Genomic DNA, 6,586 nt, shown 5'->3' with positions numbered 1-6,586 from the left:
CTCAATTAGGGTTTTCTTAATAGCTAATTACTATCCTAATTATGGATTTTAGTGACAGTTGTTACATCCTCCCCACCTTAAGAAAAATCTCGTCCTCGAGATTTATTGGAATAAATGAGGATATTTGCGATTCATTTCTGATTCCAGTTCCCAAGTGTACTCTGGTCCTCTCCTGGATTCCTATTTGACTTTTACTAGCACTAGTCGTTTGTGTTTGAGAAACTTAATCTTCCTATCTTCAATTTGTAGTGGTTTCTCTACAGATTCAGCTTTTTATTTACCTCTACATCTTGAAGAGGTACTACCAGGGATTTGTCAGATAAACATTTCTTGAGGTTGGATACATGAACATATCATGTACTCCAGCTAATTCTTCTGGTAGTTGTAAATGATAAGCTACTGGTCCTATCCGTTGCGTTACTGGAAATGGTCCTATGTACTTTGGACTTAGCTTCCTTTCTTACCGAATTTATAAATTCCTTTCCAAGAGAATACTTTCAATAGCATTTTGTCTCCAACTCGAACTTCGACGGCTCTTGTTTGTTATTTGTATAATTCTTCTAACCGTCTTCAGTCTTTTCTTCGTGATACTGAATATCACAGGTGTAGTTACTGAGGATTTCCTTTTCCTCATGTTTAATTTTTGTTGCTCCAATATATATCTTAAATTCTTATGACCCATATGGATAGTAAACTTACTTAGATAATGTTTCCTAATCTTAAGGGTAACTTGTGGTTTCTAATTTTTTTTTTTTTAAGCTTACAAGGGTAAGGCTTTCTTCGTGCTTTTGCAATTGCCTTGATGCATACACAATTACCTTTTTGTGTTGCATTACCATACACCCAATTTCTAGTTTTGAAGCATCACCGTATACCTTTAAAATCTTCTGTTCCTTCTGGTAAGGCTAGAATTGGAATTTTTTTTGTTAATTTATGCTAGAGGCTTCTTTTTGTTTAAGTTCTTATTTAGAATTAACTGTTTTAGCTTAGTTAAGGATATATCTATCTAAGAGAATTCCTTAATAAACTGCCTATAGTATCTGGCTAAATTTACAAGATTCCTAATTTCCATTTAAGGATTGCGAAATCTTCCATTTTAGTGATTTGCTGCTATCTTAGCAGGATCTAAGTGAATACCTTCATGATTCATCATGTGACCTTACGTAATTTATTTCCTGTAATCATAAATACTTCTCCGGCGGGTGCCTGGAATTTCTATAAAGTTCTTATTACAGAGAATTCGAGCAGGGTTGGTTACTACTCAATCTATTTCTAACACAACATCAAACTCGGCTAATTTCATAGGAATTAGATTGGCGAAAAATTCTATGACCTGAGAGTTCTATATTTTCCTTTTTGCCTATTTTGACTGTAAAGATTTGCCTAAGTTTGATTAATGATAGGTTAAGAGTTTGACAGAATGAAGTATTTATAAAACCTTGGTTTGCACCAGAGTCAAATAATACTCGTACCCACTATGATGTCAGGAATGAGTTCAGCTTCCTGAGTAGTTAATTGAAAAGCTCTTGCGTTTTTCTTGGTAGTCCCTTCTGCAGGTTTCGTCTTTTCGTTTGCTGAATTGCCTAATTTTGGGCAGCTTGTTCTGAAGTGTCCGGGTTCTCCGCAATTGTAGCAAGTGATTGCCTTCTTTTTCCTGCAATCCTCTTCTCGATGTCCTGGAATTTTGCAAAAATTGCAGCATCCTTTGCATTTTCCAAAATGCTTTCCTTTACAGATATCGCAAAATGGAATAGTGGAAAATCGCCCGTTTTCTCTTTTCTTAAAATTGTTACTATTACCTATATGAAATTCTTGGGAAATTTTCTGGGCTAAATCTTTCCTCCTATTTTCTTCCCGTGTGCGTATCAATCCGTCAGTTAGAGTATTAGCTAATTCTACCGCATCGTCAATCGTGCGGGGTCTCGCAGCTTTGACAATGTCACGAATCTCACTAATCAAACCCCAGATATAGCGAGAGATAAGTACCGGTTTCGGCGAGGCCAGAGTAGGTACAATTCTGGCATATTCAAAGAATTTTGAAGTATACCCTCGGCAATCTACATCTACCATTCGGTGACTTAAAAACTTATTCGCCATCTGCTCTTTTTCATATTCGGGACAAAATTTCCTTTCTATTAATCGCTTAAATTCTTCCCAACCCATGGCATAGGCTACGTCACTTCCTTTAGCTTGTAATACTGTATTCCACCATTCTAATGCTTCTTCCTTGAAAAGGTGCGAAGCGTACATAACCTTATCTTCCTCAACACATTTACTTATTCTGATCACCGCCTCGGTTTTCTCCAACCAACGCAGTGCCGCAATTGCCCCTTCATTGCCTGCGAACTCTACAGGTTTACAGGCAAGGAACTCCTTATAAGTGCAACCAGGCGTTGCAGCTTTCCTTTTCTTAGGGAGCGGAGCTTGTCGCGGTTCTTTATCATGATTAACATGATCATTGCCTCCGTTTACGCTATTACTGAAATTATCTTCAGAAATACGTTTGCTAGGAATGATTTGCGGTGGTTCTACGGGATTTTTAACAGCAGTGACAATTGCTGGAATAGCGTTGGCTATCCCCTGAGCAATCATTGTTGGAATAGTATTGGCTATCCCTTGAGCAACGATATTTTCTATATCCTGCCTAGTCATATATTGACCCCCTGATTGTTGCTCGGATTGATTATCCTTGTTAACTGGTTCATTATTAGCGTTTTCCATTGGACAACTAATTTATAGATAAATAATTAGTATATAAGAAATAATCCAATGTTTACTTAATTGCACATAATCACGTAAACGAACCCAAATTTGTAAATGTTCTAAGATTTTCATTAGATCATGCTTCTATATATAACTATTTTATTTTCTATTTCACACATGCCAATTTTACTATTACTATTACATAATCGCAATTTCATAAATTCCCGATCCTTTTGTTAAATAATAATCTAGTAACGTTGTTTCCTTGTATCGTATTTCTAGGAGATTTGTTTTCCAATCTCTTGGATCCTATTCCCAATATTTTTAGTTCTTGGTTGAACTGGTGGAGTCTAACTGTATTCTTGTTACTCTTAGGTGGATTTGGTAAAGGTTTCAGTTGGAACTGAGGAAAAAGTTTATAGGGATTGTTCTATAACTGCATTTCATGAGTCAACCATTCGTCTATTTCGAAAGGTTGCGAGTGTACTGAAAGGTTTGGAATAGCTGGTTCTAAGTTCATTGATAGTTGTGTTTCATTAATAGTCTTGATAATACTATAGTCTGTTAATGTAAAATCTAACTCTTCTTGAGATGGTAACCCCTCAATTTGCCTAGAGCTTTCCTCCATTTCTATTCCCTTAGACTTGGGTTGCTTGAGAGGTAAAGCGTTAAATTCTATAGGTTCCTCTATGTCTGGTATATATCTATTAAAATCTCTGGAAACCTCTGTTCTTACTGGATAGAGATTTAACTTCTGAAGGGCATCAGACAAATTACTCATGCTGTTTTTGCATAATACACACAATTATTATGTCAGAATTTTATAACAAATTTTGATAGAAATATGTGTTTAACTACCAGAACATTTAGAATTTTAAAGTACCCTAAGTTTTATTTATAAATTTATATATTTACTGAATAAGACTTCTAGATTTGTAAAGGTACTAAAATTTTAGTCTAATTTATTTATTAATTGCTAAACATATAAAATCTGTTCCATACTATATGCAATAAATCAGATAATAAAGCACATAATCACAAAGTAGCAATTTAATAAAATTAAGTACTTTCTAAATACTTAATAGGCTTAAATCAGTGGCTCTGATACCACCTTTTTCTGTCACGGCCCCCGACCCAGTTTGACCCGTTTCGGGAGCCGCGGGACAGAAAATCCCGTGGTATTTATTTTTATAGCGGAAGTCTTAACAGGATCGTTTTAAACTTGAAAATTTTGCCCGAGTATTATTTATTTACATTTAGGATAAACCCCGTAAATATCATAATGTCATTATTTTACAAACATGTTTATTTATTTTATTTGAGCCACCACTTCAAGCTTGATAGTGCTCCGTAGCACGTGTACTTAATTCAGTAGGTCACCTGAAACATGTTGTAAAAAGGTTTTGTCAGCGGGGAAATACTGAGTGAATCATTCATTTTGATAAAAATGACACATAGTTATAAATTACAGCATAAGAGCGATTACTATGGCAGTATCTTAATTAATATCTGGTCTTGCCACCCGTGTGACGATGGTCATACCACTATTGGGTCCAGTCACCCAATTAGTGACGTTTTGTCACTGTTAGGTCTTATTAGCCTAACCCATGTTAGGGCTTATTGCCTAACCGTGAGAAATTAGTAATGTGCACAATACCCCACTAACCAGCGGTTAAGATAACCACGACTTAATCCCTGTAATTATAAAACTTTGAAAATAATTTGAGGTATTGTAATACTTACTCACAAACTGTGAGAAAACAGTTAAAAAGAAGAATGACTCACATTGCAGATTTAACGGGCAAGGTATAAGCCTACTGATTTGCCTTGATTTAACCTAATTTAATAATAATGCACACACAATAGGTTAGTAACTAATTCAGCAGTTACGTCAATTCACGAGATCAAACCCTCACAATGATTAACAAGTGCAATACTTAATAATTCAATCGGATTCACAACGAATAACAGAGCATAGTCCGAATTCGAACAGCACTCTAATATTCAAGTCGAAATCACGACGAATAATCAAAGTACAAGCTCAATTTGAGCAGCACTCGGACAATCGTTGGATAGTTATAATCGATCGGACGTTGAATCGTAATAGCGATCGAGTTATACCCTGATTGCGGCAGCACTTCGTGAATCGTGTGTGTTTGTTGTATTATTTCTGCTATAACTTGACGTACACAGCGAGTTTTTACGTCGTTCTAAAGACAGAATTCAAGTCCCAAGCTCTACTATTTATACCCAAAATTTGACCCTGTCGCGTAGCGCGAGGGGTACCCCCATGGGCGTCGTGCTACGCGAGGGGTCACCCTACTTCATAGGGTAGCCCTTCGTGCATGTAGGCTGGATGAGTCGACGTTTTCTGAAAATTAAATTTTGACAGATAGTTATGAGGATAATCGTAACTAGGGTTTTGCCCCCCTGAGTTTTAGGGGCCCTGATCCTCATTTTGATTGTTCTGGAAATTTTAGGATTTGTGTAGAATCACTTGGGTGTCTCAATTAGGGTTTTCTTAATAGCTAATTACTATCCTAATTATGGATTTTAGTGACAGTTGTTACACAAGGTTAGAAGCATCACAGTAGACAATGAAGTTTTCGCTTCCGTCAGGCAGCGTAAGAATTGGAGCGTTGCACAGCATATGCTTGAGGGTTTGAAAAGCGGTCTCTTGTGCGTTTCCTCACACAAAAGGCTTGTCTTTATGAGTAAGAGCGGTAAGTGGCACAGCGATCTTGGAGAATCCTTCAATGAATCGTCGATAATAGCCCGCTAGTCCGAGAAAAGAACGAACTTCAGACGGGTTCTTAGGCGTAATCCAGCTTTTAACGGCTTCGATCTTCGCGGTGTCGACATGGATACCCTGACTATTCACAATGTGACCCAGAAACTGAACCTCCTCCAACCAGAATTCGCACTTGGAGAATTTGGCGTAGAGTCAGTTCCCCTGGAGTAACTCGAGAACCAAACGTAGATGTTGTGCGTGTTCGGCTTTCGCTTTGGAATAAATCAAGACATCGTCGATAAACACGATGACGAAACGGTCAAGATAAGGCTTACACACACGATTCATCAGGTCCATAAAAACCGCGGGTGCAGTGGTTAGACCAAAGGGCATAACAACAAATTCGTAATGGCCATAACGGGTTCGAAAAGAGGTTTTAGGAATGTCTTCCTCTTGAATCCACAACTGATGGTAGCCTGAACGTAGATCGGTCTTAGAGAAACATGATGCACCTTGTAGCTGATCAAACAAATCGTCAATTCGAGGCAAGGGGTATCGGTTCTTGATGGTTAGCTTATTCAATTCCCGATAGTCGACGCACATCCGGAATGATCCATCCTTCTTTTTGACAAAGAGGACTGGCGCGCCCCAAGGAGAGGTGCTTGGGCGAATAAAGCCTTTTTCGAGTAGTTCCTGGAGTTGGTTCGAGATTTCCCTCATTTCGGATGGTGCGAGTCGGTGAGGGGCTTTGGCAACGGGGTTAGCTCCAGGAATGAGGTTGATGCGGAAGTCGATATCACGACTTAGTGGTAGTCCGGGAAGATCGTCAGGGAACACCTGAGGAAATTCACGAACCACTGGAACGTCCTTGACTTCAACTTTCTTTTTCTTTTCCTTCTCCACTACTACAATGTTGGCCAAGAAGGCTCGGTATTCCTTGCGGAGATACTTGCTAGCTTGTACACATGACATAAGCTTGAGACCCTTCGACGCTGTTTCACCGTACACACACAATAGATCACCATTCGCGAGTGAGAATCGAATCATCTTTTCAAAGCACACAACTTCAGCATGATGTTCCCGAAGAAAGTCCATGCCTATTATGACATCGAAGCTTCCGAGTTGCATTGGGATAAGGTCGATTGGGAAAAT

This window comes from Helianthus annuus, chromosome 11, assembly GCF_002127325.2.
Source record: "Helianthus annuus cultivar XRQ/B chromosome 11, HanXRQr2.0-SUNRISE, whole genome shotgun sequence".
Lineage (NCBI taxonomy): Eukaryota > Viridiplantae > Streptophyta > Magnoliopsida > Asterales > Asteraceae > Helianthus > Helianthus annuus.
This window is presented reverse-complemented; position numbering follows the sequence as displayed.